This window comes from Gossypium hirsutum, chromosome A12, assembly GCF_007990345.1.
Source record: "Gossypium hirsutum isolate 1008001.06 chromosome A12, Gossypium_hirsutum_v2.1, whole genome shotgun sequence".
In the NCBI taxonomy this organism is placed as follows: Eukaryota; Viridiplantae; Streptophyta; class Magnoliopsida; order Malvales; family Malvaceae; genus Gossypium; species Gossypium hirsutum.
In genome coordinates, this window is record NC_053435.1 from 37,564,038 (window position 1) to 37,587,717 (window position 23,680).

General features: G+C 37.8%; 1 non-coding gene across 1 annotated transcript; it reads left to right on the forward strand.

Annotated features, from left to right (window-relative positions):
* The first annotated feature begins 519 nt into the window (after positions 1–519).
* On the forward strand, positions 520–626 carry LOC121211780 (small nucleolar RNA R71). Its single transcript, XR_005906998.1, has one exon. It is a non-coding gene; the product is annotated as a small nucleolar RNA R71 (small nucleolar RNA).
* The last annotated feature ends 23,054 nt before the right edge of the window (positions 627–23,680 follow it).

The window sequence follows — 23,680 nt, forward strand, 5'->3', positions numbered from 1 at the left end:
TGGTAAGGTTGTTGTTAGAAGCCTAGAGGGGGTGGTGGTCTCTAATTCCCTTGGCCTCCCCTTAAGAAATTTGGGTGGCTCCTCCATTCTGCATTATAAGTGTTACTATAAGGATTATTTTGAGGTCGAGGATTATTACCCATATAATTTAATTGCTCGTTTTTCATGTTGTGGCCATAAGGTGGGTATTATGAATTGCTCGTTCCTCCTCCACTTGCATTTCATTGCGTTATTAGATGAACCTGTGAAGAACCAAGTAAACCATCAATTTTTCTATTCAAAAGTTCTACTTGATTAGAGAGTATAGTGACCGAATCGACGTTAAAAACGTCGGCTGTTTTTGTTGGCTTTGTCCTCATGACTTGCCACTGTCAGTTATTCAGTGACATCTCTTCAATAAATTTGTAAGCCACCTCAGGTGTCTTATTCTTGATAGTCCCACCAACAACTGCATCAATCATCTGTCTAGTCGAAGGATTCAGTCCATTCTAAAAAGTTTGAACCTATAGCCAGAGAGGTAATCCATGGTGAGGACACCTTCTCAAAAGATCCTTGTATCTCTCCCATGAATCATAGAGTGTTTCGAGATCCATCTACACAAAAGAAGAGATGTCATTCCTCAACTTAGCCGTTTTAGCTGGCGAAAAATATTTAAGTAAGAATTTTTCGGTCATTTGTTCCCAAGTAGTGATTGACCCTCGTGGTAACGAGTTCAAACACTGTTTAGCCTTATTCCTTAATGAAAAGGGAAATAACCGAAGGTGAATGGCATTATCAGAAATGCCATTGATTTTAAAGGTGTCGCAGAATTCTAGAAAGTTCGCTAAGTGAGTGTTTGGGTCCTCATCCTGCAAACCATCAAACTAAACAAACTGTTGGATCATTTGAATTGTGCTAGGTTTCAGTTTAAAATTATTTGCAGCAAAACCAAGCCTAACTATACTTGACTCAGTTCCTGTTAAAGTAGGTTTAGCATAATCATACTGAGTGCGTGGAGCAGGATTCTGATTTACTGGATCAGCAGCAATTGCAGAAGGTAGCGGGTTTTCCTAATTTTCAGCCATCTCCTTGATTGTGGTGGAAATATCGTCCTCTTGCTCTTCCTCTGTGTGTCTTGGGCTTTGCCTTATTTCTCTTTGGTTTTTACGAGCTGTGCGATCGATCTAACTATCAAAAAGTAATGGTCCTGACGGGTTTTTTTCTAGTCATAAACTATAAAAACCTGCCAGAAGGAAAAAGAAAATTTAGTAAAAAAAGTCAAAATAAAATTTAAATTGCAATAAAGTAAATGTCTAAAGTAATAAAAATTAAGTGTTCCTAATATCTTAGTTCCCTGGCAACGGCGCCAAAAACTTGATGTGATGTGAATCGCTATAAGTTTTATAATTTATGAATGTCCGTTCTTGAAAACTAATTATTATCATGACAAAGGCAAGCACACCTTATCGAATAGTAGTATAACATATGGTAAGACCGGGATGTCGAACCCAAAGGAACCAAAAGTACTAGTATTAACTTTCTTTTTATTATCTAGCCTAAAAATAGAGGGGTTTGTTTTATCTAAACTAATTACTAAACTAAGAATGCACCGAAAGTAAATTGGGGAAATAACTTTTGGGAAAACTGAATGATTTGGACAATACCCAAGGGAAAAATCCACCTAGACTTCACTTGTTATTGACTCTGAATTAGACGATTTATTCATTTGACTTGATCCGTAGAAATCCCTAAGTTATATTATTATCTCTTTCAAGACTAACACCATCTAACCCTAGGTTGATTAATTGAAATCTCTTTCTAATTAAAACCCCTACTGTTGCATTAGCTCGATCTATGGATTCCTTTATTAGGTTTCACTCTATCCAGCAAAATTGTGTCACCCTATGTCCAGGCGTGCAATCAACTCCGCTTAATTATGCTAGATCTACTCTTAGACAGGGACTTTTGCTCCTGAATAAGCACATCAATACTTGAATTAATATCCTGGAATATTAAAGCAAGAACTAAGAACTCATAATTAAGAATAAGTCAAATATTTATCATATAATTTAGAAAATAATAACAAGATCGGTCTTAGGTTTCATTCCCCTTAGGTATTTAGGGGGTTTAGTTCATAAGTGTAAAAGAAAACATCTCAAAAGAATAATGATAACAAAACATAAAGAAAACCCAAAAACTTCTGAAGGAAATTGAAGGGAGATCTTCAGTCTTGAAGGATAATCCGGCTTCTGAGATGGATTAATCGACTTTCTTCGAGTAATTCCTTGCCTCCTGCTCTGTGTGTGTCTTTCAGGTACCTCCTAGGGTGTTTATATAGGATTTAGAATGCTTCAAAACCCTCAAGAGTGGCATTTTCCAAATAGGACTAGATTTGGGTTCGACAGGGACACGCCCGTGTTCGATTGCTTCAAACCGTGTTTGAGTCTGTTTAATGGACACGGGCATGTCAACTACCTGTGTGAGGAAGTCCAGGCCGTGTTGATTTCCCAAACCCATTTCTTTCATTTTCGGCCCGTTTCTCACTCTTCTTACTCTCCTATGCTCACCTAAGTATAAAACATGAAATTAAAGGATTAGGAGCATCGAATTCACCAAATCTAAGGATAATTCATCCAAAAATATGCTAAGCATGGGATAAAAATATGTATAAATTACAGTTTATCAGGGCTATATAGAATAATGTGATGATTAAGTAAGTTAAATTTGACATTATAGATCAAGAAAAATGAAGTTCAGATCTAGATCGGGGGAAAACAAATTAATTGATGAATAGATCTTTTTACCATTTTTAGAACCGAGGTAAGTTCGTATGTTAATAAGCTTTGTTAAAATTGTATTTTAAATGCTTTAATTTATCCATGAATTGTGTAATCGACTTTACGGACACATTTGGCGACGTTTTAGCAAGCGAGAAACCTCAATTGAACCTTAGGAATAGATTACGATACAAGTGACATGTCACTAGGGTTTTATGTTATGTGATCCAGTTACTGGTCCTGTACGTCTTATTAGTGGCTGAGTATACCGACATATGTTGGCATTACTTGACAGCTTGTGTGAGCAGCATCATGTAGCTACATCTTGACTGACAGCTTGTGTGAGTAGCACCGTGTAGCTACATTTTGGTTGATAGCTTGTGTGATCAGGCCCGTTGATGGCTTGAGAGCGAGCATATATGTTTTATGAGATAGAGGTAGCAATGGCTACATATGTGGCACCTTGTGTGCAAGGTTTCAAGAGTATCCGATATTATTATTCCGAGTGGTTCATTGGATATGTCTAAGATGAAAATAAGAATGAAACCATTACAAGTTGGTACATGTATGTGCTTAAAACCTATGAATATTAAATTCGTGAAATGATGAATTCAAGGTAAGTTTCTATGGAACAAACTATGGTTATGAGGTTACGGTAAATTACATCGCCTTATATTATATTACTTAAATGTTAAATATATGGTAAGTCTTGGTTATATCTTTCATACGAGCTTACTATGCTATATAGCTTACTCCATTTTACTTTTCATGTTTTATAGTGTCACCAAGCTAGCTCGGATTAGAGGTCATCGGAGATAGCATCACACTTTCAAAATGTTATTTTGGGTATCGATGATGTTAAACATTTTGAGTATATGGCATGTATAGGGACATGGTCATTTTGTTATATGTGTCATCATGATTTTAGCCAAATATATTGGCTTGTAATTGTCAAAGGCTCGATTTGGTATTTGGCCATGTAAATTGGTTTATTTTGATTAAATTGATTGTAAGCTTAAGTATACTCGTACATGTGCAATATCTCCTTTATGATGTGGTCTGTAAATGATTGGTGAATGGTTGACTGTGACTTAATGGTTTTGTTGTTGAATGGTTGAGATTGACTAATTTGTATGCTAGGAAATCTAAGAAGAATTATGCATGTTAAAAGTATTTGTGTTGGTACTTATGGATGTGAATTTGGTATGATTTGGCTTGGTAGAATATGATGTTGTAAGTATGTTATGTGTGATAATGAAATGATATGTTTTAACCTTGATTATGAATGTTTTGGTTGCCTAAGTATACCATGATTTATGCCATGGAACTTTTGTGTGTATAGGTGTAAATGAAGGTGAAAAATGGCTTAGTAAATAGCCTTTATTTTGTCCAAACGAGTAGACATAGGGGCGTGTGTCTAGACTATGTGTGACACACAGTCTGCCCCATGGGCATGTGTTTCGGATGTGTGTCCCCTACACCTTAATTTTGAGAAGCAAAATGCTCAAAATTGAGCACAAGGGCAGAGACACTGGCGTGTGTCTTAGCCTTGTAAGGGACATGGCCTCAAGCAAGGGTGTGTGTCCTGACCGTGTGAAGTCTGCACCTATTTTATGAAAATTAAATTAACCACACGGCCTAGCACACGAGCGTATGACTTGGCCGTGTGACTTTAATTTTCTCATGCTTTACAAAACAGAGAGTTATGCGTGTTAGAGACACGGGCGTGTGTGACTACACGGCCTACCCACACGGACGTGTCCCAAACCACACGGGCGTGTGACCCCTGTTCATAGAAAATTTTTTCTAAGTTTTCTAAAAATTCCCTGAGTTATCGGTTTAGTCCCAAACCACTTCCAAAGCATGTTTTGGGCCTCATAGGCTCATATTAAGGACTTTATGATTGAATACAAATGGTTTTAATTTGGATGCCAATCTTATGACTCGGTTTGTCTGTTTGCTTACGATGTAAGTCTGGTAATGCCTTGTATCCTCTTCCAGCGTTGAATACGGTTAAAGGGTGTTACATTTAGTGGTATCAGAGCTAAAATTTAGTCGATTCTCGAAATAATGTAGTGTGTGTCAGATTCTAGCTGTACATGCCATATAATTTGTGATAGTGTGACGACTCTTGACAAATTAAAATTGTGCTTTCATATAGTAAATTGATCCTGACTGAGGTGTAGCTCATGATGTTGAAAGTAATGCACCAGCTCCCGCCCAAGGGACAGCACCATTTGAAAGTAAACCAGTAACGGTTAGTCAGGGAGGAGAGGCTTGAGAAGCCTTTTTCCAAAGGATGAATGAGTGGTTTGCCGAGTTTGTTCGAACAAATCTGGTTGCCCAAAATCTTCCACCCCCACCTAACCCTCAATTGGTTCCAGTAGCTCCCTAAGGTGTGGAATTGTTAAGACTGAACAAGCTTCCAGTTGATAAGATTAAGAAATAAAGGGCTGAAGCTTCCAGTTTACCCTAAAGGCTGATGCTGGCAGCAGCAGTAATGTGGATGTGAAAAATCACTAAAATAGTAGGAATGGAATTAAATAGTGAATAAATTATGTAATCGAACCTTGATGAATCTATTTTCATAGGAAAGTAACGAAATGATCATATGAATAGTATATTATGAGATATTTAAGTTTTCGTGAGACAGGGCCAGAACGGTTTCTGGATTCCCTGTTCCGACTTTGGAAATTCATTATTAATTAACCAGAGATAATTAGAAGTCATATCATATATGTATAGATTCCTTTTCGAGTCTAGTTTCTATAGAAACAAACGACATCAGTACTGAAACCTTGTACAGGGAGATATCCAAGTCTTAATGCGCAAAGGTCAGTGTAGTCGAACCCTGAAACAAGGGAGAATTTAACTAATAAACTGTACTAATTGGCCGGACAAAAAATTCTAGAAAAATATTTATAGATGAAAATATGAGTCTAGTTTCAGGAAAAATTTACAAAACTGGTTTTCGAGTTTTGAAACTCAAGATATGATTTTTAAGGCGACAGTGACGCAGTAACCAGCTTGTCTGGAAAATTTTCAAATGGACTGTGAAAATAAGTGGATTAAGCCCGTTAACCCCTCGTGTCCGACTCTGGCAACGGTCTCGGGTACGGGGTGTTACAATTTTATTGGTATCAGAGCCACGGTTTAGTCGATTCTAGGACTACCGTAATGCATTTGGGTCTAGCTATACATGTCATTTTATGTGATTATTTGATAGTGTGGTGATTTCTGACATTGCAAATGTGTTTATTTATAGTAATGGATCCCGATCCCAACCGAGCGGTAGCTGATGATCTTGAGAGTGTAGCGCCTGCTCCCGCACAAGGGACAGCGCCGGCGGACTCTCAACCTAATGCTAGTAATCCGAATGATGAAGCTAGACAAGCTTTTTATAGCGTGATGAATGATTGGTTCAACCAATACATTCGAACTAATACGGCTGTTCCACAACCTCCATTCCCGACTAATACCACCCCCCACCTACAATACCTCCGTTAACTGACCAAATAAGGTCGAATAAGCCCCCAGTTGACAGAATCCGAAAACACGGGGCTACTGAATTTAAAGCTACAGACAACGATGATGCCGAGAAAGTAGAATTTTGGTTGGACAACACTATCCGGGTACTCGATGAGCTATGTTTCACACCCGATGAGTGCCTAAAGTGTACTATCTCCTTGCTACGTGATTCTGCCTACTATTGGTGGAATACGTTGACTTCTGTTGTGCCCAGAAAGCAAGTAACTTGGGAGTTTTTCCAAACTGAGTTTCGAACGAAGTATATCAGTCAGAGATTCATTGATCCAAAACGGAAGGAATTTCTTGAACTTAAACAAGGTTCCATGTCGATTACCGACTATGAACGAAAATTTGTAAGGCTTAGCCGGTACGCGCGGGAATGCATTTCTTCAAAAGCCGTGATGTGTAAACGTTTCGAGGATGGGCTGAATGATGATATAAAGTTGTATGTTGGCATTTTGGAAATCCGAGAATTAGTGTCACTTGTCGAGCGGGCTTGCAAAGCCGAGGAGCTCAGTATGGAGAAAAGAAAAGCTGAGGTGGAAGCAAAGGAGTTTCGTAAGAGGTCTTCGGGGAAGCCCTTCCCACAGTCATCGAAGAAATTTAGAGATGGCTTAGGCCGATCTAGAGACACTTCGGGCTTATCTAGACGAGATCGCGATCGATCCCCTGTGAGTGCACGAGTCACTTCTGTCGCCAGTGTTGGAAATGATCGTCGAGATAGAACGGAGTGTCAGTATTGTGGTAAATGGCACTCGGGGAGTTGTAGATTCCATGACCGCTCCTGTTACAAGTGCGGGTCAGTTGACCACTTCATTAAAGATTGCCCGAGGTTGTCTGAACAGAATGCAAATCAGAGTGGGAAACCGGGTGCTACCACTGCTCGAGGTAGACCATCTAGAAATACGGGCAATGCTAGTGGTGGTCAGAGAGGATCTAGGGATGCTACGACCAGATCTGAGGCTCGTGCTCCTGCTAGGGCTTATGCTATACGCGCACGCGAGGATGCTTCCTCGCCAGATGTTATTACCGGTACTTTTACTCTCTTTGATACTAATGTGATTGCTTTGATTGACCCTGGTTCTACTCATTCTTATATATGTGAAACCTTAGCATCCAGTAAGACTTTACCTATTGAGTCTACTGAGTTCGTAATTTGGGTGTCAAATCCCTTGGGTCGTTACGTGCTTGTCGACAAAGTGTGTAAGAAATGTCCCCTAGTAATTCGAGGTTCCTATTTTCCGGCGGACTTGATGCTTTTGCCGTTTGATGAATTTGATGTTATTCTTGGTTTGGATTGGTTGACCCTGCATGATGCGGTTGTGAATTGCAAAAGCAAGACTATTGATTTGAGGTGCGCAAATAACGAGATAATCCGAGTTGAGTCTACGGACTTAAAAGGGTTGCCAGCTGTAATATCCTCAATGTTGGCTCAGAAATATGTAAGAAAGGGGTGCGAAGCATACCTTGCGTATGTACTTGATGACAAAGAGTTAGAAAAGAAACCCGAATCTGTGCCGGTGGTTTGCGAATACCCAGATGTTTTTCCCGAAGAATTACCGGGTTTACCACCTGTTCGGGAGGTAGAGTTTGGCATCGAGCTTGTACCTGGGACTACACCAATTTCTATAGCTCCGTATCGTATGGAACCAACTGAGTTGAAAGAGTTGAAAGCTCAGTTGCAAGAATTGACGGAAAGAGGTTTCGCTCGACCAAGTTTCTCTCCTTGGGGTGCACCAGTATTGTTTGTGAAAAAGAAGGATGGAACCATGAGGTTGTGCATCGACTATCGTCAGCTGAATAAGGTGACAATAAAGAATAAATATCCGATGCCACGTATTGACGATTTGTTTGATCAACTAAAGGGAGCCTCAGTGTTTTCGAAGATAGATTTGAGATCGGGTTATTACCAGTTGCGAGTTAGAGATTCGGATATACCCAAAACTGCTTTCAGAACGAGATATGGTCACTACGAGTTCTTAGTGATGCCGTTTGGGCTCACTAATGCCCCTGCGGTATTTATGGATTTGATGAATCGGATCTTCAGAGAGTATTTGGACCGGTTCGTAGTTGTGTTCATTAATGACATCTTGGTCTATTCAAGAGATGAGACCGAACATGCTGAGCACCTGAGATTAGTGTTGCAAATTTTACGGGATAAGCAGTTATATGCTAAGTTCAGTAAGTGTGAGTTCTGGTTAAGAGAGGTTAGCTTCTTGGGTCATGTGGTATCCGCATTGGGTATTCGAGTTGACCCGAGCAAAATTTCAGCCATACTTAACTGGAAGCCTCCGAGAAATATTACTGAGGTTCGGAGCTTTTTGGGACTTGCCGGTTACTACCGACGGTTTGTAAAAGGTTTCTCGACGATAGCCACACCAATGATGAAGCTACTTCAAAAAGATGTTAAGTTCGAATGGACGGAAAAATGTCAGAAAAGTTTTGATCCACTGAAAACTTATTTGACTGAAGCTCCAATTCTAGTGCAGCCTGAATCAGGCAAAGAGTTTGTCATTTATAGTGATGCCTCCCTACTTGGGTTGGGTTGCGTATTGATGCAAGAAGGTCGAGTTGTGGCCTATGCGTCGAGACAACTGAAGCCACATGAGAAAAATTATCCGACCCATGATCTCGAACTAGCTGCCATCGTATTCGCTTTGAAAATATGGCGACACTACTTATTTGGGGAGAAGTGCCATGTATATTCGGATCACAAAATTCTCAAATATTTGATGACTCAAAGAGACTTGAATCTGCGACAAAGGCGTTGGCTTGATTTGTTGAAAGATTATGAACTTGTCATTGACTATCACCCGGGAAAGGCTAATATGGTTGCGGATGCCTTAAGTCGTAAATCACTGTTTGCTTTACGAGCGATGAATGTACACTTGTCTGTTCTATCCGACAATGTGTTAGTGGCAGAATTAAAGGCCAAACCATTGTTGATTCATCAAATTCGTGAAGCTCAGAAAGTCGATGATGAATTGGTTGCAAAACGGGCTGAATGTGTTCCAAATATGGAATCAGAGTTTCAAATTGATGATGACGATTGTTTGAGGTTCAGAAGTCGTTTGTGTGTTCCAAGAAATTCAGAACTCATTTCGATGATTCTGAACGAAGTTCATTGTAGCCGAATGTCAATTCACCCGGGGAGTACGAAAATGTACAACGATCTGAGACGTCAGTTTTGGTGGCATGGTATGAAACGAGACATTTCCGATTTTGTTTCAAAGTGTTTAATATGTCAGCAAGTAAAGGCGGAACATCAAGTGCCTACGGGTTTACTCTAGCCAATCATGATACCTGAATGGAAATGGGATCGAGTCACGATGGATTTCGTATCTGGGTTGCCAGTATCGGCAAGTAAGAAAGATGCGATTTGGGTTGTTGTGGATAGACTAACTAAGTCGGCTCACTTTATCCCCGTACGTACGAATTTTTCATTGGATAAACTAGCTGAATTGTATGTTTCTCAGATTGTGAGATTACACGGGGTACCTATTTCTATCGTGTCGGATAGAGATCCGAGATTCACCTCGCGATTTTGGAAGAAATTGCAAAAAGCTTTGGGTACCAAGCTGCATTTTAGCACCGCTTTTCATCCAGAAACCGATGGTCAATCCGAGCGGATAATTCAGATACTTGAGGATATGTTGAGATGTTGCATCCTCGAGTTTAGTGGTTCATGGGAACGGTATTTACCTTTGATTGAATTCGCTTACAACAATAGTTTTCAATCAAGTATTAAGATGGCACCTTACGAGGCTTTGTACGGGCGTAAATGCCGTACGCCATTGTTTTGGACCGAGCTCGGTGGAAGCAAAATTTTCGGAGTGGATTTGATTAAAGATGCTGAACAGAAAGTAAAAATAATTCGTGAAAGTCTGAAGGCAGCATCAGATCATCAGAAGTCGTACGCGGATTTAAAACGAAGAGATATTGAGTATCAGGTGGGAGACAAAGTGTTTCTTAAGGTATCGCCTTGGAAAAAGATACTCAGATTTGGCCGTAAGGGCAAATTGAGTCCGAGATTCATTGGGCCGTATGAGATCTCCGAACGAGTTGGCCCAGTTGCATATAGGTTGCTTTTACCCCCTGAACTCGAAAGGATCCACAATGTTTTTCATGTTTCGATGCTTCGACGTTACAGATCCGATCCTTCGCACGTAATAAACCCCTCTGAGGTCGAAATTCAAGCCGATATGAGTTATGAAGAAGAACCGATTCGTATCCTAGCTCGTGAAGTGAAAGAGTTACGAAACAAAAAGGTTCATTTAGTAAAAGTGTTATGGCTCAAACACGGGATAGAAGAAGCTACTTGGGAACCCGAGAACTCTATGAAAGAGTGATACCCAAACCTATTTACCGGTAAGATTTTCGGGGACGAAAATTTCTTAAGTTGGGGAGAGTTGTGACAGCCCTAAAGTGACCCTAGTCGGAAAGCGGTTTCGAGATCGCTAAACCGAGTCACCAAATTATTTGAATGTGATATTTATGGTCTAAAATATGTGAATATGAATGTGTGAAAATGTTAAGCTTCGATTTAGTTAATTGCATGTGAATGTAGTACATAGGACTTGTGTGACACTGTTGAAATGTGATAGGCTAATCTATAAGGATCTAATAGTGCATGTAATAAAAAGGGAGGACTTGCATGTCAATTTTCCCCCCCTAATTAGTAGTGGCCGGCCATGAGCATGAGGGTGGACAAAATGTTATGGCTAAAACATGTCATAAACATGTTGGGTTAATGCTTCATGTAAGGAATAATAAAATAAAGAGCATGGGCAATAAAGTATTAGTGTTAGTAGGATGAAAAAAAAAAGAAAGAATGTGTGTGATTGTTCCCCCCCCCCATTGCCGTGAGTTGAAGGAAAGAAAACAAAAAAAAAAGTGTTCATCCTTGAACATCTTTGGCCGAAAACTTTAAGGAGAAAGGAAGAAGAAAGGTTGAAGAGGTTCGGCCATGTATGTAACTAGGCTAAGGTATGTTTGATGTTGCTCCATGAGATTCATGTATATTTTAGTAGTTAGCTTGAGTTCTAACTAGCCCATGGTTCAAATCTTTACTATGTCATGGAGATGATATTCGGCTAAGGTGGATTTGTGTTGATGTCATTTGCATGCTAAAAGTGAAGCTTTGTAATGATGCATGTGATGGTGGATTGATGATTCTTGAATCTTCTTTTTAGCATTTTTGAGTGAGACATTAAGTTCTTTGTTTAACCATGACCAAAATTGAAATGGTATGGTGTTGTGATGCATTCGGCCATGGTAGGAAGTAGAAGAGAAATATGGTTGTTGTTCACGTTATTTGGATGAGAAATGGTAGTAAGGTGAAGTGCAAATGTTAGTGTTTGATTTACTAGTGTATATATGTGTATTGGCCAAGTTTTGAACTTGAAACAAAATGGTGTTTAGTCAATACAAGTGACCATACTTGTAGAATGTATTAAGTGTTGCAATCGGCCTCAACATAGACATGCATGTTCGGCCACATGAATGAGTACATAAGTTTATGTGTATGTTCGGCCATAGGTAAGCATATTGATGGCTTTATCTTGACTTAGAAAATTCGGCTAAGGGAATATTAGCTAATATGTTGAATTCGATTCGTGATTTCGTACATATGTGACTCTAATGTCTAATGTATATATGGGCTAAGTACCTTGAGCTTCTCTTTTGATGTTCGAATGAATTGTATTAAATTGCTTAATGTGATTAAAAATGCGTATGACCATTTTGTATTTGAGCTAAAGGTGGCCATATGACCCATCAAATTCATTGTCATGTTCGGCCATAAGCTAGCATAATGAGACTTTAATAAGTTAAATTTGTTTGAATTAGCTCAAGAGCTTAGAGGACCAAAGTTGGATAAGGGAAAGGAAAAAGTGATCGAATAGCCGCCGAAATCGTTCGACAACATCCGAGGTAAGTTTTCGAGTAATGGAGCTTAGATTATGATTCGATTAGATTATGTCTTAAGTAAATCAAAATCATGCTCTTTGTATGTGGCTATTGAGCCGAAATTTGTAAGTGTGATAAGTGTTTTGTGTTTGAGATTTGGTAATGAAAATAAAATATGGATGTGTCATGATTTATTGATATATGTGCATGGTTATTCGAATGATATCCGGGCTAAGTCCAGAAGGCTTTTGTGCTAGGTGACTATAACCGGACTAAGATCCGAAGGCATTCGTGCGAGTTTCTATATCTGGGCTAAGACCTGAAGGCATTTGTGCTAGCGATTATATCCGGGCTAAAACTCGAAGGCATTTGTTCTAGCGATTATATCCGGGCTAAGTCCCGAAGGCATTTATGCTAGTGACCACATCCGGGCTAAGACCCGAAGGCCTTGTGCAAGTAGTTATATCCGACTAAATCCCGAAGATTACTTGAGTTTGGGAATGAGCGATCTGCTGTAATAATTTCAATTAATACGCTCGTAAAATCTCAACAACGAGGTATGTGTTGTACATGCATTGGATTAATTGATTCCTCTTAAATAGCATTCGCTCAGTCGATTAAGGAGCTTCCGGTTTTTGGTTAAGTTGATCACTTATGTATGAATATAAGGGTTGGAAATGTGAAGTAGGACTGATTTTTGAGAATATATGTGTATATGAAATTATCCGTTTAGTTATATGAATGCTATACTTCAGTTGAGCCTAATTCGATTGCTCAAAACTTACTAAGCATTAAATGCTTACTCCATTTCTTTGAATCTCTGTTTTATAGATTTTGGTTCGTCAGCTATCGGACTCGGGAGTGTCGAATTCGAAGTTGCCCACACTATCAAAGCCCCTTTTGGTACACTTTTGGTTGAACTTTGAAATGGCATGTATAGGACTACCCTTTTTGTTGTTGGTCATGGACCCTTTGGTTTTGTATAAATTTGGATAGCCATGCGAAAATGGCTTATATACACTTTGAGCTTAATATTATAATCATCTTGTATGATGTTCATTAAGAGGTATGGAAATGTTTGGGAACGATTAGCCATTGGAATGGTTAATCATGATCATATTTTGTGCTATATATGCTAAAGGGCTAGTTGAATCATGGAAACTATGTAATAGGTAAAGTTTACCCTAAAGGCTGATGCTGGCAGCAGCAGTATTGTGGATGTGAAAAATCACTAAAAATAGTAGCAATGGAATTAAATAGTGAATAAATTATTTAATCGAACCTTGATGAATCTATTTTCATAGGAAAGTAACGAAACGATCATATGAATAGTATATTATGAGATATTTAAGTTTTCGTGAGACAGGGCCAGAACAGTTTCTGGATTCCCTGTTCCGAATTTGGAAATTCATTATAAATTAACCAGAGATAATTAGAAGTCATGCCATATATTTATAGATTCCTTTTCGAGTCTAGTTTCTATAGAAACAAACTGCATCAGTATTGAAACCCTTTACAGGGAGATATCCAAGTCGTAATGTGCAAAGGTCAGTGTAGTCAAACCCTGAAATAGGGGAGAATTTAACTAATAAACTGTACTAATTGGCTCAACCAAAAATTCTAGAAAAATATTTGTAGATGAACATATGAGTCTAGTTTCAGGAAACATTTACAAAACTGGTTTTCGAGTTTAGAAACTCAAGATATGATTTTTAAGGTGACAGTGACGCAGTAACCAGCTTGTCTGGAAAATTTTCAAATGGACTGTGAAAATAAGTGGATTAAGCCCGTTAACCCCTCGTGTCCAACTCTGGCAACGGTCTCGGGTACGGGGTGTTACACAAAAGGAGCCAAAAATGAGCCAAAAAGGGACAAAACAGACCAAATCGAGAAGATGACACGGCTTAAGCCTTGCCACACGGGCAGCTCACACGCTAGTGTCTTTCGAGGGTTTCGACTAAGGCTTTCACGATTCACATGCCTGGCCATTGACTCACACAGCCGTGTGCAATTTAACAGATCAAACACGGCCTGACAATCACGTCACACGACCGTGTCACACGGGCGTGTCCCTGTTGAGCCCAAGTTAAGTCCAATTCGAAAAAGGCCACTTTGGAGGGTTTCTAGGCATTCCAAAGCCTATAAATAAGCACTAGAGGAGGAGAAAAAGGGAGACGGAGAAGGAGGGTAAGGAATTATCCTAAGGAAGCCGATTGATCCCGCAGAAGTCAAATTCATCATCAAGACTGAAGATCTCTCCTCAATTTCCCTTCAGGAGTTTTGGGTTTTCTTTATGTTTTGTATTCTTTATTCTTCTGAGATGTTTTCCTATTTAGTTATGAACTAAATCCCCTAAATACCTAAAGGGAATGAAACCTAAGACGAATCTTGTTATTATTTTCTGAATCGTATGATAATTATCTAACTTGTTCTTAATTATGTGTTCTTAATTCTTGTTTTGATATCCCAGGATACTGATTCAAGACATCCTCTTATTCAGAGGAGGAATAGACCCTGTCTAAGAGTACTTTTGTCATAATTAAGCGGAGTTGATTGCGCGCCTAGAAATAGGGTGACAAGATTTTGCAAGATTAAGGTGAAACCTAAGAAAGGGATCCATAGATCGAGTTAATGCAACCCTAGAGTGTTAATTAGAGAAAAGTCTCGGTTATTCAATCTAGGGATTAGACGTTATTAGTCTTGAATAGGGATAATAACATAACTTAGGGATCTCTACGGAACAAGTTGAATGAATAAATCGTCCGATTCGGAGCCAGAATAACAAGTAAAGTCTAGGTGGATTTTTCCTTAGGTATTGTCTTCATTCAATCGATTTTTCCAAAAGCAATTCCCCTATTCTTTTCTTTGTGAGTTCTTAGTTTAGATAATTAGTTAATTAAAACAAAACCCCATTATCCTTAGGCTCATAAGCTCAAAAAAAATAATGGTTTTGATGTCAAACCCGCAATTTCAAATTTTCAAGATAATAATCCAATTTAGGGAGACAACCTAACATATTTAATTCTGAAAACAGCTTGTCATGCTTGACTCTCTCGTGTCTTAACGTATACACCAACCAATACATAAAAATTCACAAATTAAATCCAAAGAAACATCAATAAAAATTCCAAATAGCAAAAATTCACTCTAATTGGGTGTGAGAAAATTACTTAAGCACAACAAATAATTCAGAAATTTTGTCACAAGTATACACAATCAACCTCCCGACATTAAGATGTACATTTTCCTCAATGTATAAACAACTATAAATAGAATAAGCACAATATCATAAGGAGGAAGGGAACTGAAATTTTCCTGAATTAGGATGATTTCGTCTGAGTTGGAATAATAAAAAATGCAGCGAGTCTAAAGGAAGTGTTATTTTCTAAGCAAACTAAAAAGAAAATAAACAAACATTATTAAAAAATAGAGTTAACAACTAGAATAAAACAACCATAAAAATAATAACAATAATAACAACATAGTTCAATATCAAAGAAATAAGTCTCGCAAATAAAAATAAAACAACCAAAAGTAAAATAAAAGTACAACTAAAAATAAAGATGAATAAAACAACTAAAACAAATATAGATCAGTGATCATCATCGTGTAAGGCGGTAGGGTCCTGCGGCGCATCATTAGAATGAGAGATCTACATCTTTTGCAACTAAGCATCAATACTATTGAAGAGGGCTCTCTACTGTGCAAAATTTTCATGGTGTAACTGTAAAAAAAGATCGATATTCTAATTGTGCTGCTGTGCATAGCGGTCAAGCTGATCCAAATATCGCTGCTCGAACTGCTTAAACTGGTCGTAAGAGACATAGGGCCCAATAGTAGTATGCTTCGATGGAGGAGGATGACCAGGCTCCTTGTGTCGAGATGTATCATTTTCATGAGAGTCATCTGGCTTGTGGTGAAGGTCGTGACGAAGTAGGGTGTAGCGAGTAGGACTCCGTCCCTCCTTACTACAAATCATCCTCATATGTCCTATAATAGATAATCCTTACGAGACCATCTAGCCAACCAAAGTGAATGAGGATGTCTACTCCGGTGTGTCGAGCAATCCAAAAAGTCACTCCAAACGAGTCACATAAAGGCAAGCAGATAGGACCCTGCCTTGTACAATTTGTCTGGTGGCGGCATTCTAAGGCGACAAAATAGGTGACGTCTATGGAGTGTTGTGTCACCATACACTATAGAAAATACACATCAGTTGTCCCTACCACCACAGTACTCTCTGTACGTCCTATCAGTGTATGTGCAAGGAGAGCATGAATGTATCGAAGCGCAAGAGGTAAGGAAGTAGTTTTCAACCTACTCGAGTTATCCGGTACTGGTGTCAATACTATAGCAGCCCAATGGTCATGTGGCGGATGATGAATATGTCAATGAAGAGTGGAGAAATCTGAAGTGTCCATGAACTCCTGAATATATATTTCAAGCCAAAATAACAAGTACAGTCTAGGTGGATTTTTCCTTAGGTATTGTCTCAAGTCAATCGATTTTCCCAAAAGCAATTCCCCAATTCTTTTTCTCTGTGCATTTTTAGTTTAAATAATTAGTTAATTAAAACAAACGCCTTTTATTCTTAGGCTAGATAATAAAAAGATAGTTACTACTAGTACTTTTGGTTCCATTGGGTATGATATCCCGGTCTTGCCATTACTATACTATTGTTCAATAGGTGCGCTTGACTTTTCGTCATGATAATAGTTAGTCTAGGTTTGATCTTCATTATAAATATTTATTACTTGTTACGAATCACTGCGATCAATGCCGTTGTAGGATAAAATGACCGTAATGCCCATGTAGGGTAAAATGACCGTAATGCCCCTGTAGGGTAAAATAATCGTAATACCCTTGTAGGTTAAAATGACCGTAATGCCCTTGTAGGGTAAAATAACCGTAATACCCTTGTAAGGTAAAATGACCGTAATGCCCGTGTAGGGTAAAATGACCGTAATACCCCTATATGGTAAAATGATAATTATGCCCTTATGTTCCGAATGATTGATGTGCTTATGATTGACATATATGATTGTACTGAGTATGACCTTGCATACACGTAATATTTATGACACGGCGTACTGTATAGGGTTGGGATTTTGATATGGAGGAAGTACTGTACTGGTGACTATGTCACATTCACTGTTACTGGTAGCTTTGCCACATTTACTGTTTCTAGCAGCTATGATGCATTATTATTATTGGCAGCTTTGTTGCGTTATTGGTGTGTTGGCTGGGTGGGTCAATTTATATCCCCACATGGTGTGTTGGTTGGTACAAGTGGTGTGCTGGCTGGATTTGGGTGGGATGCATAATTGCATTACACTATACGGATACTGTATTGGGCTTAGGCCACACTATTACTATTTAGGGCTAAGGCCCAGACTATACTGTTACTGAATAGGGCTCAGGCCCAGATTGTGTTATTCACTATTTGTTTAATATTTGGATTACACACTGAATTTTCGTAAACTCACCCTTTCTTTTCAACTGTACAGGTAATCCCTAGCTTTAGACGATTTGGTGCTGCGAGGGACTTGGAGGTGGCCACACAACTGCTGTGTCTTGCATTTGACTTTATTTAATTTGGATTTCACTTTTGGGTTTTTAATTTTGTAATAAGGCTGTTCGTGAGTTTTAATTTTTAATTAGCCTTTGGATTATATATTTTTAAACTGCTAGTCTAGGTAAAGACGAGGTTTTTTAAAACAATTACTGTTTTCTAAGACATGCATTTTAGACTTCAACGACTTAAAAAGCTTCCACATTTTTAAATCAATTTATTATAACACTGATGGTTAATAAGGTAAATGTTTTGACGAGAACTTTCGTTAATTAATAATAAAAGGATTTAAATTCATTAACAGATTTTTACCGAAAGGATCAATTTTCAAAGAACACTCTGATGTGACACGCTAGATTTGGCCAAAACGTCTGGGTTGAGTTTGGGGTGTTACACCTTATATGGACCTACGAGGTCCATAACATGCATTGGGGATAATTCGAGACCAAATCGAAAACTTTAGAAAAACTTGGATGATTTTTCCTTAGAATTGAGTCACACGCCGCGTGAGATCGGGGACACACCCATGTGCTTTCAATACGCCCATGTCCTCAGGCTGTGTAACTCTCTGACTATAATGTTAGCACCAAATTAAGGTCACACGGTTGTATCACACGCTTGTGTGGCCAGACCGTGTGATCATTTAAAAATTTAATGATTTTTTTCATAAAATGGTGCAGACTTCACATGGCCAGAATACACGCCCATATGGTTAGGCCGTGTCTCTCACACAGCCAAAGACACATGCCTGTGTCCTAGCCCGTGTGTTTACTATTGGAAATTATGACTTGTAAAAGTAAGGTGCAGGGGACACATGGCTGAACAACACGCCCATGGGGTAGACCATGTGTCACACACGGTCTAGACACATGCCCGTGTGTCTGCTCGTGTGGACAAATTCTAGCCTATTTTCTAAGCCATTTGTCACTCTTAAGACTTACTAATACATTTTTCTTTTCATGCGACAAGGCACATCTAGCTACTCAAATACCCATATTCATGATTAAAATTATGCCCCTAATATTATTTAAGACTATCTCAAGTTTACAAACTTCCTTTAATCTTTTCATACCAATATGTAACTATTAGGTTTTATAACACTTGATAAACCGTAAATTATACATATTTTGACCCCATGTTTAATGCATTTCATCGATGATTTCTCATTATAATTGGTGAATTCGATGCTCCTAATGCTTTAATTTCATATTTTATACTTAAGAGAACATAGGAGAGCGAAAGGAACGAGAAACGAACCAAAAACAGAGAAAATGGGCTAAAGTACGTGTAACACCCCTTACCCGTATCCGTGGTCGGGCTAAGGTACGAGGCATTACCAGACAAACATACAAACATTAAACTAAAATACGAGCCATAAAATTTCATTCATATTTCAAAGCGTTCATTCTCTTACACATAGTCCCTTTTTTGAGTCTACGGAGACCAAAACATACTTTAGAAAGGGTTCGGGACTAAACCGAGAACTTACGAAAATCTTGGAAATTTCATGCTTTAAGGCTCTACACGCCTGTGTCCTAAAGTCGTGTTCCATATACGGCTGAGACACATGGTTGTGTCTTTGCCTGTGTGGAATATACCTAGGCTATTTTTCAAGCTTTGGTCAACCTTGATCTCTTACACACTTATACAAAATCAAAAGCATATAACATGGTATTCATTTAATGATTAAACATCCTCAATTAAACCACAAACATAGCATTTGTATGTCATCATACATGTGTCTCTCATACTCATTTTACCTTGTTTATTATAGTACCACTTATACATTTATACCAAGATTATCATCTTACCAAATATCTTCAGCTTAATCATCAAGCATTCATATTTAAAGCTAGATCATATCTTTATAAAATACCACGATTCAGATGCGCAGAATAACATGTTTGCCTGAAACATTTCAATTCAATTCCATACCCAACAAGCATTACATTGAGACTAGTCATATATATATATACACATGTCATGATACAAAACATTCTCTTTTTATTTTCTTATAAACACATATCATTTATTTCATTATATCAATATTTCATATACCATAGTTTCCATGTATTCCACATATATTTATTTTCCTCCTCCTCCTCTCCATTCCACATCCTTAATATATATAGCATTCTTGTAAGTACGATTTCACAATTTACTAATAAATGTTTACATCAAACTGTCCACACGAGTCATAGTCACTTAATTATTTATAATTCGAGCTACAGAGCTCCAAATTAAGATCCGTAAATTTCCCCTGAAACTAGACTCACATATCTTTCCACCATAAAATTTTCATAATTTTTGGTTTATCCAATTAGTACAGTTTATTCATTAAAATTTCCCCTGTTTCACTTTCTGACAGTTCTAACCTCTCTTCACTAAAAATAATTATCTCACAGTACAGAACTCGGATAATGTTCTTGTTAATTTATCTTGAAAATAGACTCATTATTGATTTTAAAAATATAATTTTTAGCCTCTAATTATTGTTCTCCAAATTTTTATGATTTTTCAAAGTCAGAACAGGGGATCACATAATCATTCTGAATCAGTCTCACAAAAACATAAATATCTCAAAATATAGAACTCCTTTGCTTTCTATGTTTCTTTTATATGAAAATAGACTCATTAATATTTAATTTGATATCTCATTCAGTCTCTGATCCAATTTCTACTAGTTTTGGTGATATTTCAAAATCACGTCACTGCTACTGTCCAAAACAGTTTTATTGCTAATTCACTCTTTCACACTTTCTTTGTATTAACCTCATTTTAACATACATATCACAAATCATTTTCACCACATTTCATACATCACAAGTATAGGCCTACGATCACAAGGTCACCATAAAATCATCATCATGTATAACTTACTTGTTTACAACCTTACCACATCCTGGTCACTTAATGAACACATCATTCACATAACCAAGTTCCTGCACTTATTCATCACAAAACTCACAAAGCAATACATAGAGAGTCTCCTGTTGAACACTTTGGATCAATCCTCGATACTTGGTGGTTTCAGCACATAGCTCCACCCATCATATAGTTCGGCTCTCTTGTACACATGGTGAACACTTAGTACCACCCATGTGACCTAGCCAGTTTATCTCGTAGCTCTCTTGTCTACATGGTGTCCTTCACTTGGAACCATGCATGCGACCTAGCTACATATATCCCGTAGCTTTCTTGTCTACATGGTGTACACATAGTATCACCCATTCGACCTAGCTACATCATAATGTCTTGTAGCTCTCTTGTACACATGATGTGCACTCAGCACTATACATGTGACCTAGCTACATACCATCTGTATCATCCAATCTTTCCAAAGGTTCAACCGGGATTTCTCTGTCTTTTCCAACAATTTCACCAATCAAGTAATTATCCACAAACATATTTACAATTTTTTTTATAAAATATCATAATACAAGTAATAGTGATGTATTACTTACATATAAACTTACATCTCATTTAATATCAACGCAATAACATTAAATTACACATTGTCTTATTAAAAATCATATGAACTTACAATTTCCCATAATATCCATAATCATAGAAATCACATTTATGTATGATAATTCAATGCACTTCATGTACCATAGACATATTTTTAAATCAATTCATAAACTTGGCACCATAATCATTTAATTTAACATAATTCAATTAATTCACTAAATTTAACTTTCAAATATAAATTACAGCATTATTGTTGTATTATTATCATACCAACTTACATACTTTCAACACCTCAGAAATCATAGTAAATATATCAATTTTACATTGAAACATGCATAAATTAATGCTTATTATACATATGAACTTACCTTGATATTAAAACGGCCATTTTACCAACTTTCCCAATTTTCGATTTTTCTCTTGATCTCACATTTACCGTCTTCCATGGAATATCGGAACCGATACTCGGTAGCAATTCATATTTATCAAGTAGTAAACATAATTTGCATATTACTCAACATTAACCACAAAGCATAATATTTCATGATTAAAAATCAGCATATCATATAATTAACATCAATAACTTAAAAATAACAATTATGCTACATTATTTACACATGAACTTACCTTGGTACCAAAATATAAAGATTTTGCAATTTAGTCCACAATCTTTTCTTTTCCTCGATCGCGACTTGAATCTCGTTTCTCTTGATCTATGATGCCAAATTAATCTTATTTAATACATACATTCATCAAAACAGCATTTAATACGAACTTTGGAAAAATTACACTTTTGCCCCTAAACTTTTGCATAATTACACTTTTGCCCCTAGTCTCGGGAATTAAACTTTATTCCTTATTCTTATGTTTTATAACATGCTAATCACTTTTCCCTTCTATGGCAACATCAAATTCTCTCTCTAACATATACTTGTGGCTATTAGGTATTTTTGCCGATTAAGCCATTTTACTCGTCTTCACTCAAAATCGAGTAGCACAAGTTGTCTAACATAATTTAAAACCTCATATTCTATCATAAAACATCAAAATACACAAATTTCACCTATGGGTATTTTTCCAAATATAAACCCTAAGTTGAATTATTGCTAACATAAGCTTAATCAAGCTACCGGGATTCCAAAAACGTAAAGAACATTAAAAACGGGGCTTGGAATCACTTACAATTGAGCCTGGGAAGCTTGAAAACCCTAGCCATGGAGTCTCCATTGGTATACACATCCATGGTGAAGAAGATGAGCAAAATTGGCTTTTAATTTTGTATTTTAATTTATTTTACCCCTAAATGACCAAAATGCCCTTACTACTAAACTTTCCAAAAATTCCATCCATGTCCAATTTTTGTCCATAACTTAGAAATTGGTCCAATTTCTATTTAATACCTCCTAATTAATATTTCAAATCAATTTCATACTAGAAACTTCTAGAATGCAAGTTTTGCAACTTATTCAATTTAGTCCCTAACTTCGAATTAAGCACTTTATGCATAGAATTTCTTCACGAAATTTTCACACAATCATGCAATCATATCATAGACCTCAAAATAATCATAAAATAATTATTTATATCTCATATTTTGTGGTCCCGAAACCTCTGTTCCAACTAGACCCAATTTTGGGCTATTATAGTATGAAATCAACACGGCCTGGACCTCTTCACACGGGCAGACCACACAGCCGTGTTAATCTGGCAGAATTGAAGCACGATTCACATGGGTATAGCACAAGCCTGTGCTATTTTAACAAGCTCAAACACGGCTCGAACATGACGCGCCTCGCTAGGCACTTCGGCCTTCTCAACACCGTGGCCCAGTCATCAGCGCTTACACTGATAGGTCAGATGTCCCCACAGGGCATCACAATTATGTTACACATGAGGATGATCGAACGCCAACGTGGGATCGATCTGCCTCAGTACCGTCTCACTCATGCCATTGACGAGGAGGATCTTGAGGACGTTCTTGATGATGTCCCCCCACAGCACGAGGAGCCTTCTACCACGCCACTTAGGGAGCGACCAGTTCATGCGACTGCTCCATTGGCACACCTTTCCGACCGAATCACTCACTTTCGAGTAGTATTGCACGACATAGTTCAAGATGATTCACGAGCGAGATCAGCGACGTGATAGACAGATGGACAACATACAAACCATGATGCAACAACTATGCCAGCACTGTTACATCGCCACTTCAGCGCCAACACCTAAAGGCCCCAGTGACGAGGATCATTGAATCCTCCTATCTTTTTATTTTTATTTTTATTTTCATTTCAATTTTATTATTTTCTTTTGAAAGACATATGTATATTAGTAAATTTTACTTTCTTCATTTTTCTGGTATTTCTAACAAGTAATCCCACTACACTCTCTTCCACACCTACTCTTAATAAAACTCTTCATGATTCTACAGACTTCCAAACAAAGCTGC